At 37.8% G+C, this 19366-nt stretch overlaps 1 long non-coding RNA gene across 1 annotated transcript in view; it reads right to left on the reverse strand.

Annotated features, from left to right (window-relative positions):
* The window catches only part of LOC126058313 (uncharacterized), a 79470-nt gene that overhangs the window by 58882 nt on the left and 1222 nt on the right, over positions 1-19366 (reverse strand). The window lies entirely within an intron of this gene.

Consider the following 19366-nt stretch of genomic DNA (forward strand, 5'->3'; position numbering starts at 1 on the left):
TCAAATAAAAGATCTCAAACAAAATCATTTAAAAAATTCAAAGATACCGGAGCCACAATGACAGGGTAAGAAGCACCGCACTCATGTCCTCCCACAGAAAGATTTAAACAGAACAGAACAAACAACAACGAAAAATAAATAAACAAGCAGAAAATGGCAGAACTAGCCTTGCCAGAACTCTGGTGAACAGTTGGGGGATCATGACAACTGGGCAAAGCCATGCAAAATGGTAGGAAGACTCTAAAGTATTTTTAATGCTGGCTTGAGCACTACTCCCCTACCCCAAGCAGCAGGCAGGTACAAGTGGCAGCAGTTTCCAGCTTGGGATCTTGGCCCGTGGTACTAGAGTAAGTAGTGCACACTTTATTAACAAAGCACGGTGTTCACCTGTTCAGATCAGTCAACTGACTATCTACAATGACTATAGCAAAGTGCTTCTGTCTCTTTTATCCATTTTGGAGGCCATTCAGGGTGGAAGAGTGGCTGGCATAGCCTCAGGCACTGTAAGGTAAACTGAGAAGCCTGTGGTCAGTTGAGGCAAAGGGCGGGGGGGTAATTGAAACACCAGAGTCAAACCCCAGGGAGAATTTCCTTGAGAAATTAGGGCACTTAAAGACACCCAAGTTTGTATAATTCAGACAGCCACACACATGCCTAGGGATAAGCCACATGCCCAGAAGACCTGAGGTAATAAACATCTCCTTAGTAGATCTCTCAGTTTAGCGTAAGACTGTTTAAAAAATAGCCCATCATTGAACCACTGTACAAAGACTAAAGATGCCTTTTTTCTGTTTTTTTTTCTGCAAAAATAGCTTGGAAAAGTTACTAATTAACTACCACAACCTTCAACAACAGAAAAAGAGAAGGAAGTAGAAATGAAGATAAAGAAAGAAAGAGCCTATCAAACCCTGAAGAAAGGGGAGGGCCTTAGTTCTAGAATCACTGCATTATTCAAATATCTCATTTTCAACAACAATAACAAAACCTAGATCATAAGACATGCAGATAACAGAAAGGATGGCCCAATTGAAGAAGCAAGACAAATCAACAGAAGCCAACCTTGAGAATGAAAAGAAATTTTACCTACTAGGAAAAGATTTTAAAACAGCTACTTTGAATATACTCAGATAACTGAAGGAAAATATGGACAAAAATTAAAGGAAATCAAGAAAATTATAAACAAAACAAAAATATTAGCAGAGAGAGAAATTAGAAAAAAATTACAAAATCATTTAAAAAATTATAAAAAGAGAAATTTTGCAGCTGAAAATTACAATAGCTAAAATGAAAAACATTGCGAAAAATGGGAATTCCAGAACACTTAATTGTGCTCATGAGGAACCTTTACACAGATCAAGAGGCAGTTGTTCAGACAGAACAAGGGGATATTGATTGGTATAAAGTCAGGAAAGGTGTGTGTCAGGGTTGTATTCTTTCACCATACCTATTCAATTTGTATGCTGAGCAAATAACACGAGAAACTGGACAATATGAAGATGAACGGGGCATCCGATTTGGAGGAAGACTCATTAACAACCTGCGTTATGCAGATGACACAACCTTGCTTGCTGAAAGTAAAGAGGACTTGAAGCACTTACTAATGAAGATCAAAGACCACAGCCTTCAGTATGGATTACACCTCAACATAAAGAAAACAAAAATCCTCACAACTGGACCAATGAGTAACATTGTGATAAATGGAGAAAAGATTGAAGTTGTCAAGGATTTCATTTTACTTGGATCCACAATCAACAGACATGGAAGCTGCAGTCAAGAAATCAAAAGACACATTGCACTGGGCAAATCTGCTGCAAAGGACCTCTTCAAAGTGTTGAAGAGCAAAGATGTCACCTCGAAGACTAAGGTATGCCTGACCCAAGCCATGGTATTTTCAATCACATCATATATATGTGAAAGCTGGACAATGAATAAGGAAGACTGAAGAAGAATTGATGCCTTTGAATTGTGGTGTTGGCGAAGAATATTGAATATACCATGGACTGCCAGAAGAATGAATAAATCTGTCTTGGAAGAAGTACAACCAGAATGTTCCTTAGAGGCAAGGATGGCGAGACTGCGTCTTACATACTTTGCACATGTTGTCAGGAGGGATCAGGCACTGCAGAAGGACATCATGCTTGACAGAGTACAGGGTCAGCGGAAAAGAGGAAGACCCTCAACGAGGTGGATTGACACAGTGGCTGCAACAATGGGATCAAGCATAACAATGATTGTAAGGATGGCACAGGACCGCGCAGTGTTTCGTTCTGTTGTGCATAGGGTTTCTATGAGTTGGAACCGACTCGACAGCACCTAACAACAACAACAAAATGAACAAGTCACTAAAGGGGTTCAACAGATTTGAGCTGACAGAAGTAAGAAGCAGAGAACTTAAAGATGCAAAAATTGAAATGATCAAGTCTGAGGAAGAAAAAGAGAAAAATAATAAAGAAAAATGAACAGAGCATACGAGTACCATGGGACGGTATTAAATGGAATAATATATGCATTATGGGAGTCCTAGAAGAAGAGAAGAAAGAAAATAGGGGCTGAAAGATTTTCGAAGAAATAATGGCCAAAAACTTTACAAATTAGATGAAAGACATGAACTTACTCATACAAGATGCCCAATGAACTCCAAGTAGGATAAACCCAAGGAGATTCACACTGAGAAACATTATAATTAAACTGTCAAAATATTGAAGCTAAGAGAGAATTTTGAGAAAAGCAAAGCATTTGTGCAAGGAAACTGCAATAAGACTAAGTGTTGATTTTTCCTCAGAAACCATGGAAGTAAGAAGGCAGTGTGATAATATATTCAAAGTATTTGAAGAAAAAAACCATAATCCCTGCAAAAAAAAAAACCATACCTGGTAAAACTAAGATAATCCCAGATAAATAGAAGACATTTGTAGACATATACAGAACACACCACCACCAACTGTAAAATATCCATTATTTCTCCAGTGTATGCGGATCACCCTCAAGGATACACCATATGTTAGATCACAAAGCAAGCCTCGATACAGTCAAAAATATTTTTTAAATATTTAAATCATACAAAATATCTTTTCTGACCACAATGGAATGAAACTAGAAATAATAGAAGGAAGGTTGGAAATTTAACAAAGATGTGGAAATTTAAAAAATACATCATTCAGCAACCAATGGGTCAAAGAAAAAAATCATAAGGAAAATTAGAAAATACTTAGAGGTGAATGAAAAATAAAGTATAACATACAAAAGCTTATGGGATGCAGCAAAGACACTTCTCACTGTAAATGCCTACATTAAAAAAGAAGAAAAATCTCAAATCAGTAACCTACCATTACACCTTGAGAAAATGGAAAAGAGCAAGCAAAGGAAAGTCAAAGCAACCAGAAGAATGAAATGATAAAGATTAGAGCAGAGATAAACAAAATAGAGAATAGAAAAACAACAGAGAATTAACAAAACTAAAAATTAATTCTAGACTGACAAAGAAAAAAAGAGAGAAGAGGCTAACACTAAAATCAGAAGCAAAAGAGGCAACATTACTACCAACCTTACAAAAATTACCAAGGTTATAAGAGAACACCATGAACAATTGCATGGAACAAATTAGATAACCTAGATGAAGTGGATAAATTCCTAGAAAGATACAAATTACCTAAATTGACTCAAGAATAAATAGAAAATCTCAACAGACCTGTAACAAGGGAAGAGATTTAAACAGTAAAAAAAAAAAAAAAAACTCCCAACGAAGAAAGTCCATAACCAGATGGCTTCCTTGGTGATTTCCACTAAACATTTTAAGAAGAATTAGCTCCAATTCTTCTCAAACTCTTCCAAAAAAACAGAGAATGAAGAAGCACTTCCTAATTCATTCTATTAGGCCAGCATTACCTTGATAACAAAACCAGATAAAGACGCCACAAGAAAGGAAAACGATAGACCAATATCCCTTATGAAAATGCAAAAATCCTCAACTAGGAAATTAAATCCAACAGCATATTAAAAGGATTACACACCTCTCATGGATCAAATTGTGTCCCCCCAAAATATGTGCAACTTGGTTAGGCCATTATTCCCGGTATTGTTTGGTTGTCTTCCATTTTGTGATTGTAATTTTATGTTGGCAGGGTTAGGGTGGGATTCTAATACTACCCTTCCTCAGGTCACCTCACCAATCCAAGGTAAAGGGAGTTTCCCTGGAGTGGGGCCTGCACCACCTTTCATCTCTTAAGAGATAAAAGGAAAGGGAAGCAAGCAGAGAGTGGAGGGACATCATACCACCAAGAAAGCAGCATCAGGAGCAGCGTGCGTATTTTGGACCTGGGGTACCTGTGCCTGAGAAGCTCCTTGACCATGGGAAGATTGAGGACAAGAACCTTCTTCCAGAGCTGACAAAGAGATAAAGCCTTCCAGAGCTGACACTTTGAATTTGGACTTTTAGCCTACTTTCCTGTGAGGAAATAAATTTGTCTTTGTTAAAGCCATCCACTTGTGGTATTTCTGTTATGGCAGCACTAGATGACTAAGACAGCCCCATGACCAAGGAGGATTTATCCTCAGAACGAAAGGGTAGTTCAACATAAGAAAATCAATCAATGTAATGCACCACAATAATAGACTGAAAAGTAAATAGAACCCATATAATCATCTCAACTGATACAGAAAAGGCATTTTACCAAATTGAATTTTTTTTTTTCACGATAAAAGTACTAAGAAAACTTGGAATAGAGGGAAATTTCTCAGTATGATAAAGGACATTTATGAAAAACTTACCACAAACTTCATACTCCATGGTGAAAGACTGAAAGCTTTCCCCTTAAGATCAGGGACAAGACAGAGATGGCCATTTTCACCACTGCTATTCAACATTGTACTAGAAGTCCTTGCCAGAGCAAATAGGAAAGAAAAAGAAATAAAAGACATCAAATTTTGAAAAAAAGTGAATTATTTTTATTCACAAATGACTTGGTACTATTTCTAGAAAATCCCAAAGAATCCACCAGAAAGTTTCTAGGGCTAACAAATGAATTCAGCAAAGTAGCAGGGTACGAGGTAAATACACAGAAATGATTTCTGTTTCTATACACCAGCAGCAAACAAAAGGAAATTAAGAAAATCATGCCTTTTACAATAGCATCTGAAAGAAAAATTACCTAGGAATAAATTTAATCTGGGAGATGTAAGACCTTTATACTGAAAACTCTAAAACACTACACTAAAAAATTAAAAGACATCTAAATAAATGGAAATGCTTCATTCCATGTTCATGGATTGGAAGACCTAATGTTGTTAACGTCAATTCTACCCAAAACAACCAACAGACATAATACGATGTCTATTAAAACTCCAACAGCATTTTTGCAGAAATTGAAAAGTCAATCCTCTAATTCACATGGACTGCAAGGGGCCCTGTATAGCCAAAACAATCCTGAAAAAAAAGAAAAAGAAGTAGGAAGGCTCAACTTCTTATCTCAAAACATACTACAAAGCTACAGTAATAAAAAACAGTGTGGTACTGGTGTAAGGATAGACATATACACCAATGGCATAGAACTGAGAGTTCAGAAATAAACCCAGATGTTTACGGCCAATTGAATTTTGATAAAGGTGACCAATCTATTCAATTGGGTAAAGAATAATCTTGACAACAAATGGTGCTAGGAAAATTGCATCTCCACATCCAGAACAATAAATTTGGATGCATACCTACACTATACACAACAATTAAACCAAAATAGATCAGTGACCTAAATGTAAGAGCTAAAACTACAAAACTCATAGAAAAAAAAAAACAGGGGAAAAGCTTCAGGGCTTTCCTTTAGGCAACTGATTTTTAAATATGACAGCAAAAGAAATAACTACAAGAGAAAAAATAGATTAACTGGACTTCATCAAAATTTAAATTTTTTGTACATCAAAGGACTTCATTAAGAAAGTGAAAAGAAAAAGTACAGAAATGAAGAAAACTTTTGGGAACCGTGTATCTGATGAGGATTTCATACCCAGAATACAAAAAGAACTCCTACAACTCGACAACAAAAAGACAAACCACCAAATTAAGAAATAGGCAAAGGACGTGAATAGACATATCTCCAAAGATATACAAATGGCCAACAGACACGTGAAAAGATGTTCAATGTCATTGTTGTTGTTAGGTGCCATCAAGTCGGTTCCATCTCATAGCGACGGAGTCGAACTGCCCTGAGGATTTCCAAGGAGCAGCTGGTGGATTTGAACTGCCAACCTTTGGGTTAGCAGTGGAGCTCTCAACCACTGTGCCACAGGGCTCCGTTCAATGTCATTAGTCATTAAAACAAAACAAAAAGAAGTAATTGCTGTTGAGCTGATTCTGACTCCTGGCTACCCTGTATGTGTTTGAGTAGAAGAACTGCACTCCACAGGGTTTTCAGTGGGTGATTTTTTGGAAGTGGATTGCCAGGCCTTTCTTCCACATTAGTCATTAGGGAAATGCAAATCAAAATGGCAATGAGACACCACTTCACATACACTAGGCTGGTTATTGTCAGAAAAAAAAATGAAAACAAGTGTTGGCAATGATGTGGAGACACTGGAATATTTGCACATTGTTGGTAGGAATGTAAAACACTGAAGACACTGTGGAAAGCCATTTGACAATTCCTAAAGAGAGTTAAACACAGAAAGATTGGGTGACCCAGCAATCTCACTCCTAGGTGCATACCCAGAACTGAAGCAACGATGTAAACAGGCATATGTACACCAATACTCATTGCAGCATTATTCACAATAAACAAAAGACGGAAACAACCCAAGTGCCCATCAACAGATGAATAAAGATGTCCTGATACATGCCACTACACAGATAACCTTGAAAACATTACACCAAGTGAAATAAATCAGACACAAAAGGACAAATATTATGTAATCCCACTGATATATCTAGATCGGTAAATCCATCACAACCAAAGAAGAATAGTGGTTCCCAGGGAGCGTGGGGGAGCGGGAGGGAGAAATAGGGAGTTAAAAAAAAAATAAAAGAACGGAAATATCCAAAGGGAAATCAGCATTCCCATTCTGTGACCTAGAATTGGAGAGCATATGGAGCCCCTCTGCAAACAGTTATTCCCAATAATTTTTTTTTTTTTAAAGTGCCTCGCTCAGCAAAAGGAGACTAGCGGTAAGCATGAAGGGTGACCTTTCATCTATTTGTTTTACACAAAAGCATACAACATCAATTTTTATTATATGCTTATATTATTTATTTTTATAACAATTTTAAATACAAAGAATAGGAAGAAACTATTAGTTGAGTTGAAACAACCATTGTTTCTAAGTTTAGAATCATTCTCTAACACAATTACCTAAAATGCCCATCTCCAATCGGGGAGAAGAAGAAAACAACAAAGACTTGGTTTTCCTATAACAATGGTGTGCTGCATGCTAAACTGCCCTAAAGAGGTTATCGGAGAGTAACATTTATGATAGCAGAGATCACACTTGTTTGATGGGCAGTTACCAGTTTTATCTTGTTAGCTGCCATCACGTTAGCTCCAACTAATGGCAGGCATCTTCACGTGTAACAGAATGAAATGTTGTCTGGTCCCGCATCATCTTCATGACCGACAGCATGTTTGGGTTCATTGTTATGGATATTATTGTGTAGTGCCTTCCAACCTAGGGCACTCATCTCCTAGCACCATATCAGATAATATTCTGTTGTGATCCATTAGATTTTCACTGGATAATCTTCCAAGTACATCACCAGGCCTCTCATTCCATGACTTAGTCTGGAAGCTCCACAGAAACCTGTCCACCATGGGTGACCCTGCTGGTATTTGAAGTACTGGTGGTGTCGCTTCCACATCACAACAACACCTAACCACCATAGTACGACAAATTGGCAGATGGGTGGTAGACAACTACCAGTGATGGTTGCCAAATGGCAGGGGATCAAAAATATTTAAAAGGTAAATATTGCCAGTATTAATTATATCAGGAAACAACTTGTTAAATGCTATGAACAAGTCATGAATTATAGTCATTCCCCAACCCCCCAAAATGGGACTTATTTTAGGATTCCAAAATGGAGAGAAACTTCATCAACATTTTGGGAAAAGATGATCTGGAATTGCAATTACATCCATGTTCGGGACAGACAATTAAGAGGTTAAATTTTGTGATGTTGAGGAAAAACGAGTTAAAGACATACAGATAAGAAAGTGGAAGAAGGCGAATTAATATCTTTGTAGTCAGAGAATTTTAACAGTTTTGGCTTACATGCTTATCTCAGTCTGCTAGACCACACTTGCATAGCTCCTGGAACATAAAATCAATTAAAATTCATTTAGTGTCATAATATATTCAGTCTAAACTATACTATTTAGTCAAATGCTTAAATCTGGTTACTTTGCTGCACATACAAAAAATATGTCCTTTGGAAAATTTTTGAATCTATCATCCATTAGCTGCCAACAGCTAGTCAAGAGATACTCAGAAATCCAATACATTCCAATTTTAGAAGCTATTTTCAGTCAAAAGCCCTGCCTCAGGATTTCAACTTCTTATCTGGAAAGTATCCCAAAAATGGAACAGATGAATTATTTTTTTCCTAGTTCTTAGCTACAGGCAAAATCTAAAATTATAAAAATGATCATCACACAATCCTTAACAGATTATGATGCTGAAAGTCACAAAAGCAAAACAACAACAACTGCACTCCTTCCAAATTTTCAGATTTCTCACTTTAACATTTGTATAATCCTCTCAAATAAAAACATAAACCATATTCATGAGTTAAATGGCATTATATTATGGCTATATATTCTTAAACATGAATTCATCAATTCTTTTCAAGAAGAAACATATATACTACTAAGCAAATTTTTGTATATCAAATTTTCCAATCTTAGTGTCAGTTTATACATATCTTAATCTTTGCATTGTTATTGGTGTGTTTAGAACATTAACATTTAATGTAACTATCAATATGGTTGGGCTTAAACATAACCTTTGTTTCCCATTTGTCCAATCTGTTCTTTGTTTCTTTTTTCTCTTTTCATGCTTTCTTTGGGATAGATTCAATTTTTTTTATAATTACATTTTATCTCCATTATTGGTTGATTAGCTATAATTCTTTTTTATTTCAGCAGCTGCTCTAGGGCTTGCAAAATGCATATTTTATTTACCACAGTCTACTTTCAAATATTATACTACTTACTTACCAGAAACACTGGTGGCACAGTGGTTAAGAGCTATAGCTACAGTGGATTCGGCAGTGTGAATCCACCACGGGCTCATTGGAAATCCTATGGGGCAGTTCTACTCTGTCCTACTCACTTATCCACTACTGAACTATCAATTTGTCATAAGATAGTAGCTTGCATGTTGCTGTGATACTGGAAGCTATGCCATCAATATTTTAAATACCAGCAGGGTCATGCATGACGGGCAAGTTTCAGCAGAGCTTCCAGACTAAGATAGACTAGAAAGAAGGATCTGACTGTCTACTTCTGAAAAAAATGGCCAGTGAAAACCTTATGAATAGCAGCAGAACATTGTCTGATATAGTGCAAGAAGATGAGCACTTCAGGTTGGAAGGCATTCAAAATATGACTGGGGAAGGGCAAATTTGCTGCAAAGACCACTTTAAAGTGTTAAAAAGCAAAGATGTCATTTTGAGGACTAAGGTGTCCCTGATCCAAGCCATGGTATTTTTAATTGTCTCATACGCATGCAAAATTTGGACAAGGAGTAAGAAAGACCAAAGAAGGATTGATGCCTTTGAATTATGGTGTTGACAAAGAACACCGAGTATACCACAGACTTCCAGAAGAACACACACATCTGTCTTGGAAAAAGTACAGCCAGAACGCTTCTTAGAAGCAAGGATGGTGAGACTTAGTCTCCTGTACTTCGGAAATGTTATCAGGAGGGACCGGTCTGTGGAGAAGGGCAGCAAACTTGGTAAAGTAGAGACTCAAGCAAATGAGAGGAAGGCCTTCAATGAGATGGATTGACACAGTGCTGCAACAATAGCCTCAAGTATAGCAACGATTGTGAGGATGGCACAGGACCAGGCAGCGTTTTGTTCTGTGATACACAGGGTCACTGTGAAGTCGGAACCCACTTAACGGCACTGAACAACAGCTCACTTACACTGTAAGATCCTATGACATTTTACATCTCTGCCCCACCTGCTGACCCTGTGCTATTGAGGTCATGTGATTATTTCTGCATGTGTTTAGACACCACACATTTTTATTAGATTTATTTTAAACAATTAGCTTTTAAAGTGCTAAAAAGACAAGACACACAATGTCTTTTATATTTACCACGTAGCTATCATTTCTGGTGATTTTCATTCTTTTGTGTGGATCCCAATTTTATTCTGGTATCTAGTATCATTTTAATTCTGCTATAAAAACTTCATTTATTATTTCTTAAAATGCAGGACTATTGACAGTGAAATCTCTCAGTTTAAAAATGTCTTTATTATCTGTTATTTTCTGACTTGAAAACTTTCTGACAAGAAGTCTTCTGTTTTTCTTGTTCTTACTCCTCTGTTGATAGTAAACCTTTTTTTTTTCTGACAAATTAAAAATTTTCCCTTTATTTCTGTTTTTCAGAAATTTTATTTTTATGTCCTTTTTTGAAGTTGTTTTTATGTTTCTTCTACTTGGGGTGGTTAAACTTCTTAGATTTAAAATTTTCATCAAAAGATTGGCAGTTAGATGGATGAATGGATAAATAAATTATGGCATATTCACTCAATGGAATACTACACATCAATAAAGAACAATGATGAATCCATGAATCATTTCATAACATGGAGGAATCTGGAAGGCATTATGCTGAGTGAAATTAGTCAGCTGCAAAAGGACAAATCTTGTATGAGACCACTATTATAAGAACTCGAAAAATAGTTTACATAGAGAAGAAAATATTCTTCGATGGTTATGAGAGGGGGGAGGGAGGGAGAGAGGAAGAGGGGTTTTCACTAATCAGACAGTAGACAGGAACTATTTTAGGTGAAGGGAAAGACAACACACAATACAGGAGAGGTCAGCACAACTGAACTAAACCGAAAGCAAAGAAGTTTCCTGAATAAACTGAACACTTCAAAGGCCAGTGTAGCAGTGCCATGTGTTTGGGGACCATGGTTTCAGGGGACATCTAAGTCAATTGGCATAGTAAAATCTGTTAAGAAAACATTCTGCATCCCACTTTGGAGAGTGGCGTCTGGGGTCTTAAATGCTAGCAAGCGGCCATCTAAGATGCATTAATTGGTCTCAACTCACCTAGAGCAAAGGAGAATGAAGAATACCAAAGACACAAGGTAATTATGAGGCCAGGAGACAGAAAGGGCCACATAAACCAGAGACTACATCAGCCTGAGACCAGAAAAACTAGATGGTGCCCGGCTACAACCGATCACTGCCCTGACAGAGAACACAACAGAGAACCCCTGAGGGAGCAGGAGAGCAGTGGGATGCAGACCCAGAATTCTCATAAAAAGACCAGACTTAGTGGTCTAACTGAGACTAGAAGGACTCCAGAGGTCATGGTCCTGAGACCTTCTGTTAGTCCAAGACAGGAAACATTCCCAAAGCCAACTCTTCAGGCAGGGATTGGACTGGACTATGGGATAGAAAATGACATTGGTGAAAAGTGAGCTTCTTGGACCAACTAGACACATGAGACTATGTGGGTAGGCTCCTGTCTGGAGAGGAGATGAGAGGGGAGAGGGGGTCAGAAGCTGGCCGAATGAACATGAAAATAGAGGGTGGAGAGGAGTGTGCTGTCTCATTAGGGGGAGAGCAACTAAAACATGAAAATAGAGGGTGGAGAGGAGTGTGCTGTCTCATTGGGGGAGAGCAACTAAAACATGAAAATAGAGGGTGGAAAGGAGTGTGCTGTCTCATTAGGGGGAGAGCAACTAGGATTATATAGAAAGGTGTATATAAATTTTTGTATGAGACTGACTTGATTTGTAAACTTTCAGTTAAAGCACAATAAAAATTAAAAAAAAAGAAGATTGGCAGTTAGAATCCACCCAGAAGCACCTCACAAGAACGGCCTGGTGATCTGTGAAAAATCAGTCATTGAAAAACCTATGAAGACTAGTTCTACTCTGAAACACATGGGATTCTCATTATTCAGAATCAACTCAACTGCAGCTGGTATTGGTTTATACCTCTAAAGCTTCTAAGTAAAGACTGATTATGACTGTAATACCCTGCTGTTCTATCTGCTCCTTGGTTTTAGTTTGTATTTGTTTCTATCCTGTGGGGTTTTTTTCACTATTTCCCTTCAGAAGCTCATGTATGCACTTTAGAGTATTGCACTTCCTTTAATTTTAAATGTGCCTGGAGGACTTTCAGATTATCTCATCTGGTTATATTGCCAGAAATAGACATTTCCTTCATTCATTTGTCCCTTTGGTTTGCATTCTGGCAGAATATTTTAATTTCAATTTTCAGTTCACAACAATTTTCTCTATATTTTCTGTTATCCCTCCTTGTTCTGGTACTCCAATCACTCGTAGGTTATTTCTCTTGATAGAGTCCCACATGATTCTTAAGGTTTCTTCATTTTTTTTAATTCTTTTATCTGATTCTTCTTCAAATATATTAGTGCCAAGTGATTTATCTTTGAGTTCAGAAATTGTAGCTTCTACTTCCTCAATTCTGCTCCACTTTCTATTGAGTTATCTAATTCTGTAATTTTATTGTTAATGTTCTGAATTTCTGATTGCTGTCTGTCTATGGATTTTTCCAGCTCATTAAACTTTTCATTATGTTCCTGAACAATCTTTCTGATTTCTTCAGTTGCTTTATCTGTGTGTTCCTTGGCTTGTTCTGTGTATTGCCTCATTTCCTTCCTGATATTTTGAAGGGTTCTGTATATTAAACTTTTGTATTCTGCATCTGGTAATTCCAGGAATGCACTTACATCTAAAAGATCCCTGAATTCTTTGTTTTGAGAGCCTGTTGAGGTGATCATGGCCTGTTTCTTTATGTGACTTGATATTGACTGTTGTCTCTGAGCCATCTATAAGTTATTGTATTAGTTTATGCTTGCTTACTGTGTCGTAGCTGCTTGCTTTGTTTTGTTTTGGTATACCCCTATGGGTTGCTTGAGTGAGCTAGCTTGATTATTTTTGCCTTTGGAGCTCTGGTGGTGTGTCCCCAGCTGGCTAGAGCTGTTATCAGATATATCAGTCTAGGAGTCCATTCAGTTTTCTTGTATGAATTCAGCTCAGGTTTCCAGGTAGCTGATATCAAGTGCGTGGTACGGGCTCTGTCCTACAGTCTTAGAGGGGCAGGGGTGATTGGTGTACATACCCGTGTCTGATTGCAGCAGGGGGTCACGCTCTGAACAAGGCAGGAGCCTGAGAACCGACCCCCAAGTGTCTCTGAGGAAAATGCTTCTCTGTTCCCTAGATTGTGCTGGTGGGGGCTCTGCAGAAAGACCATGGACATCCAATGACAGTGGATGTAAACATCAGTGAACACATAATGCTCATTCGGATGGTGGCCAAAGACCAGATACCATAGCCTCGAATGCCCGAGTTCTGCATTCAACCCCAAGGAGAACGGCGTGGAAGGAACCGGGAATGGGTTTTGAAATCCCAATTTAATTAAGAAAAACCTTGATTTGACTTTGAAAATGCAGGTTAACTTTGTGCCACTAGGCAGAAGTTTACAGTGAGAGAAAGAAAGAAAGAAAGAAGGGAAAAACCTCTAGATGTATTGTATAATAATACAGTATACAGTCAAGTTATATTATGTAGGCTTATATTATATATTGCATCATATTATATACAACATATCATATATAATAGATCACATATTACATATCGTATATCATAGAGTGGGAATCAACTTGACAGCAACAAGTTTGGTTTTTCGTATGAGAAGTGAGTAACTATTACAGATGTGTTGGACGACACGATTCAGTGGCTCTTGATGTGCTCTTTTCATTACAAATATTTTAATGCTTTTTTTTTCATCCTGACACATGAGGTCATTATGAGTTAGGATCAACTTGAGGGTAACCGGTTTGGTTTTTGTTTTGTTTTGTTTTATCCTGAATACAGATTCCTAGAAAATACAGGCCACCTACATACATAATTTAAAAAATGTATACTATGTCTATTGTGGATTGAATTGTATTACCCAAAAACTTATGTTTAAAATCCTACCCTGCACTTGTAAATGTGACCTTATTTGGAAATAAGGGATTTTATTTTGTTACATTAATGAGGTCATGCCAGAGTAGGATTGGTCCTAAACCTAATCCTTTAGAAATGTCTTATAAAAGAGAAAATAGACACACGCAGGGGAAGGCACCCGTAAGAAACCATCTACAAGCCAAGGAACACCCAGACTTAGCACAAGAAGGACCGTCTTGTAGATCTGAGGTCTTGGTTTGGACTTCCAGGCTCCCCAAACTGTGACACAATAAATTTCTCTTTTTTAAAGCCACTCACCTGTATTTTTTGTTACAGCAGTTCTAGGAAAGCAAGAAAATGTCCTACCTGATAAAAATAAATTGTAATTGAGGCGGTTACTAAACCACATTCCCAACCTTACCATAGAAGCAGGCTATATCAGGGCTTCAGATCCAAACTCTCTCTGTTTAACCACTTCCCTACTCTTTACATTGTTCTAATTTCAGGGTAATTCTGCAGCTAAAAGTCATAAGCAAGTTTCAAGAAAAGCCAACACCAGACCACCAGATATGTGCAAATAAATCAGAAAACTCATGTCAAGGATCCACAAGACTCATCCCAAGGAACAAAAAATCACCAGATTCATGTCACCTGTGGAAGCAGAGTGCATTTCAGAAGGGAAGGGTTGGACAGTCGCCTCTGTGCCAATTCCTAGCTCTGCCCCACAATGAATAATCAGCAAAATCATAAATATGTATAACTTCCTGATTCGGCTTACTATGATGACCTCATAAAAGCTGACTCCCACCCAGTTTCGAGGAGCTGCCTTGGCGATTCTAGTCCCGGCGCTTCTTTATTTGGCCAACTAAATAAACGCTTTCACTTGCCTTAACAGCAGGTGTGTTTCTCTGTTCAGACAGGCTGCAGGGAGCGGGGACCTGGACCTGATCTGGTCTTAGTCCAGTTCAGCCAGTTATAAAGTGTTACATACTTCAGCATGTAAGTTTCATGTTTACACAAGTGATTATAGTGGAATGGCTAATGCACCACTTCATACCTATGTAGGGTCACCATGAATATGACAGCCACAAAAACACCCTGATGCAGCTATGTTGAATTGGAAATTCAAATACCATGAGTGGTGTTGCTGTTGGCAACATGATTTTTCAAAAAGCTGAAGAAGTCTTGGAAAGGTCTCAGAAAAAAAAAAAAAAAAAAGGGTAGAATCTTTTCTCTGTTTAAATGGTACTAAGTACCGCAGCTAACTGAAAGGTCCGCGGTTAGAACCAGTCAGCTGCTCTTCCTGAGAAAAATGTGACAGTCTGCTTCCATGAAGATCGCAGCCTCGGAAAACCTATGGGGCAGTTCTACTCTGTCCTATACAGTCGTTATGAGTCGGAATGGACTCGACCGGCAATGGGTTTGGTTTTGCAATAAAGGTATTTTACAAATTCTATAGTTAATATATTATAAATCTTGCAATTAAATTTCACATTTATAGGCTTTGTAGTCAACCGATAACCTTCCAAGAACAGTCTTGTTTTTTCCTCAATTTCAGTAAAAATTGGAAAGCAGCGATAACCAGGTGCAGCATATTTAGAGCTCTGATTCCCTGTAAGGCCTTTGCCATCCAACCATTTGCCCTGGAGTCAGTTCTGATTCAGGGCAACCCCGTGTGTGTGTTAGAGCAGAATCGTGCTCCATAGGGTTTTCAATGACTGATTTTTCCAAGTAGATAGATCATCAGGCCTTTCTTTCTATGCGCCAACCATTGGTTCCAATCCTACCTTTATTTCGTCATTCTCTTTGGCTCAAGGAATTCAAACATTCCCTAAACTTCTAGTCCTTATTTCGGGATCAAGACAGCTTTTAGTTATTCCCAAGTGCTTCTGTCTATAGAGTTGCTATGAGTCAGAATTGACTTGATGGCAAAGGATTTCCATCAGATCACTTCTCTTTGCATGAGGCTCCTTTTCATTGATTATAACTTACAGCTAAGATCAATGCTTAATGTCTATACTTTGTGATTCCGTTTGTATAAAGTGTTTTAACACAATAAAAAAAATTACCAGGCACAAAATAAATTTTTGTAAATTTTATCCATTATTATCATTTTTTCATCAGAACCTTACGTCTCCTCTTCCTTAGGTGACTGTGGGGGAAAAAAGTAATAGAAAAAAAAAAAAGACTTTTTAAACTACTATTTAAAAATCCATTTATTATTAACTGATCAGGCTATAATTTCTCTTCTGTAATACAAAAAGTTTGGAAAAGATGATCCTAAGATTGCCCCTTCCGCAATTATATAATTTGGCTGTCAGATGGTTTTAGTCATAATTATAAATACAGTCAAATTATGGTAAAAAATTAGGAAGACACTGTTATTAGCATCCAAATCCAGCATGTTTTCTGTTTGATTTAAAGCTGTCTACAGCAATAACTAATAAGATGAATTTTTATGACTATGTCAACAAATGTTTTTCGTCCTTATGTAAATTTAATTTCTTACCAATTCTTGTTTAATAGAGAAATTTATGTGTTTGCAAACAGAATATTTGCATGTTTCCTTAGCATTTAGTGCTTTCTAATACGGTCCCACTCTGTACTTCTACAGTCATTCTGCCTCCAAACACGAGACTAATTGGAGTCCTTCCTAAACTCATCAGGCCATGTGTGTTGTTTGTTGTCTTAAATATTAGATTTTCCAATTACTTCTCAAAATCCTGAGTTTGCTTCTGTTTACAGACACTATCTGTACTTCAGCTCTTTAATTTTTCAATAAATAAGAAGGTTCTTCTTTTGCTATACATTTCCCGATTTAAAATGTCTTAGCAAAGTTTGAAAAAAAAAATGCTGAATATAAATAAATTCATTCATTTTTTCTAGTCCCAAGAAAAATAAAACACAGAAGCTCTAGAAATTACATTACGACTATGAGGAGCCAAACACGCAGAAGGAGAGTTGGGAGATTGAATCCTAAACATGTAAGAATACTTTTCCACATCTTCTGAACATATTATGTGTTTTCCCTTGTCATTTTGGTAGAGTATATTATATTACTATATTCACTGAAGAGGCAAAAGCATGTGAGTTCTGAAGTTATACTGCCTGCGGTTGAATCCTGCCTTTACTAAAAATTCAATAAAAATTAATTTGATCAAAATTATTTTTCCCTTTAGGATTTTGCCACATGCTTTTATGCATGAGCAGAAACCAAACCGTAAATAGCATGATACGAACTGTGCTTAAAAATACTTAATAGGTATTCTTAGAAATATAGGGAGTAAGTATAAACATTGATCTTCCTTTGCTATCTGGCTAGCTGACATCAGGTAGACAGAATTAGTAACTCCCTCTGCATCGCCATTTTCAAAAAAGCCATTCTCAAAAATGTGAGTTACACTCACAATTTCATCCTTTCTGCTCTTAAAGCTATAATGTTGATCCCCAATCTATTAACCAATATTTGTGTCCATCTTTCTATACATATGGAAAGATTTACACTTTAAAAAGTGAAGATGACAACAAATAACATGAGAACCTTGGAGCTCTTCTATGCTACAGCACCATCCATCTATCAGTTTGTCATACGGTAGTGGCTTATGTGTTGCTGTGATCCTGGAAATGATGCCACCAGTATTTCAAAGAACAGCAGGGTTGGCCATGGTGGGCAGGTTTCAGTGGAACTTCCAGACTAAGACAGACTAGCCAATGAGAATTTTATGGATCACAACAGAATATTGCCTGATGCAGTATAGAGAAGAGCCCCTTAGTTTGGAAGATGCTCAAAGTACGTAGTGGTCTCAACAATAGACTTAAGCATACTGTTGCTGGATTAGGGTCTATGACCCGAGGCAGTGGAGCCAGTGAAACCTACTCCAAGTCAGAAAGAGAAAGTTTATTTAGGAAGTGACAATACCGGGGATGCAATTTTCTCATCAGAACCTTATGTCTCCTCTTAGAGGATTGTGGGGGGAAAAAAGGCAATAGAAAAAAGATGACTAAGCTAAACTACTATAAAAAATAATTTTACATTAGAGCTTATATAGAATTTTTACAAGGGTTAGAAGTGTCTTTGTAGACCACAGATGGCATGGCTGGAGGAGTTATTCATTACAAGGTAGTGACAAGAGACTCTTTATCAGACTAAAGAGATACATGCCGTACATCTTATCAGGCTAAATATAAACATGTCAGACATCTGGGCTCTAATTTCCCTGTGGGGGTCGTAAGTCACAGATGGCTGGACAGACCAAAACAAAGTTATTAGCATCAGATCAAAACAAAGAACAAAGTTATGTGCATCAGATCAAAACTAAGTCTTTAACAGAGGTATGTGGAAAGGAGAAGGCAGACAGAGGAAGGAGAAAAACTATTGGATCACATAGCGTTAGTTATGTCAAGTTCTCAGTCACCCACTTTGAAAAGGAGAAAACCTGCTGGGGAGTGTTAAGGTCACAATACCACCAATTGTGAATATGGCACAGAACCGGGCAACCTTTGCTTCTCTTGTACACGAGGTTACAGTCCAGACTCCACCGTAACTGAAAACGACAGTTTCTTGTGGGGAATGAAACCAATGTCATGGAACACATTATGGACAAAAACTGTGGAATGGGAAACTAATTTGCTCCGTAAGTTTTCACCTTATGCACAATTAAAAAAAAAAAAAAAAAAAAAAACTTGCCGTCAAGTCAATTCCAACTCATAGCAACCCTGTAAGACAGAGTAGAACCGTCCCCCAGAGTTTCCAAGGAGCGCCCGGTAGATTCAGACTGCCGACCTTTTGGTTAGCCGCGGAGCTCTTAACCACTACTCCACCGGGGTTTCCTAACGCACAATAAAACATTTAAAAAACATAAATCCTGGTGGCGTAGTGGTTAAGTACTACGGCTGCTAACCAAAGTGTCGCCAGTTCAAATCGGCCAGGCGCTCCTTCGAAACTCTATGGGGCAGTTCTACTCTGTCTTATAGGGTCGCTGTGAGTCGGAATTGACTAGGCGGCACTGCGTTTTTGGGTTGGGTAACGCTTCCGCTTTCCTGCAACCAAAAGGAGAACCTTGGGGAGATCACGCCGTAGAAGAGCAGCCTGCTACAAAATTATGGCAAATTTGCAATTGGTCTTCAGCACACCCACTGCAGTTCCTTCTAGTCCTCTCCTAGCTATCTCCCCTTAAGAACCTAACACGTACACCGAAGATTAACTGGATCCCCCCTACT

Source organism: Elephas maximus, chromosome 14 (genome assembly GCF_024166365.1).
Source record: "Elephas maximus indicus isolate mEleMax1 chromosome 14, mEleMax1 primary haplotype, whole genome shotgun sequence".
In the NCBI taxonomy this organism is placed as follows: Eukaryota; Metazoa; Chordata; class Mammalia; order Proboscidea; family Elephantidae; genus Elephas; species Elephas maximus.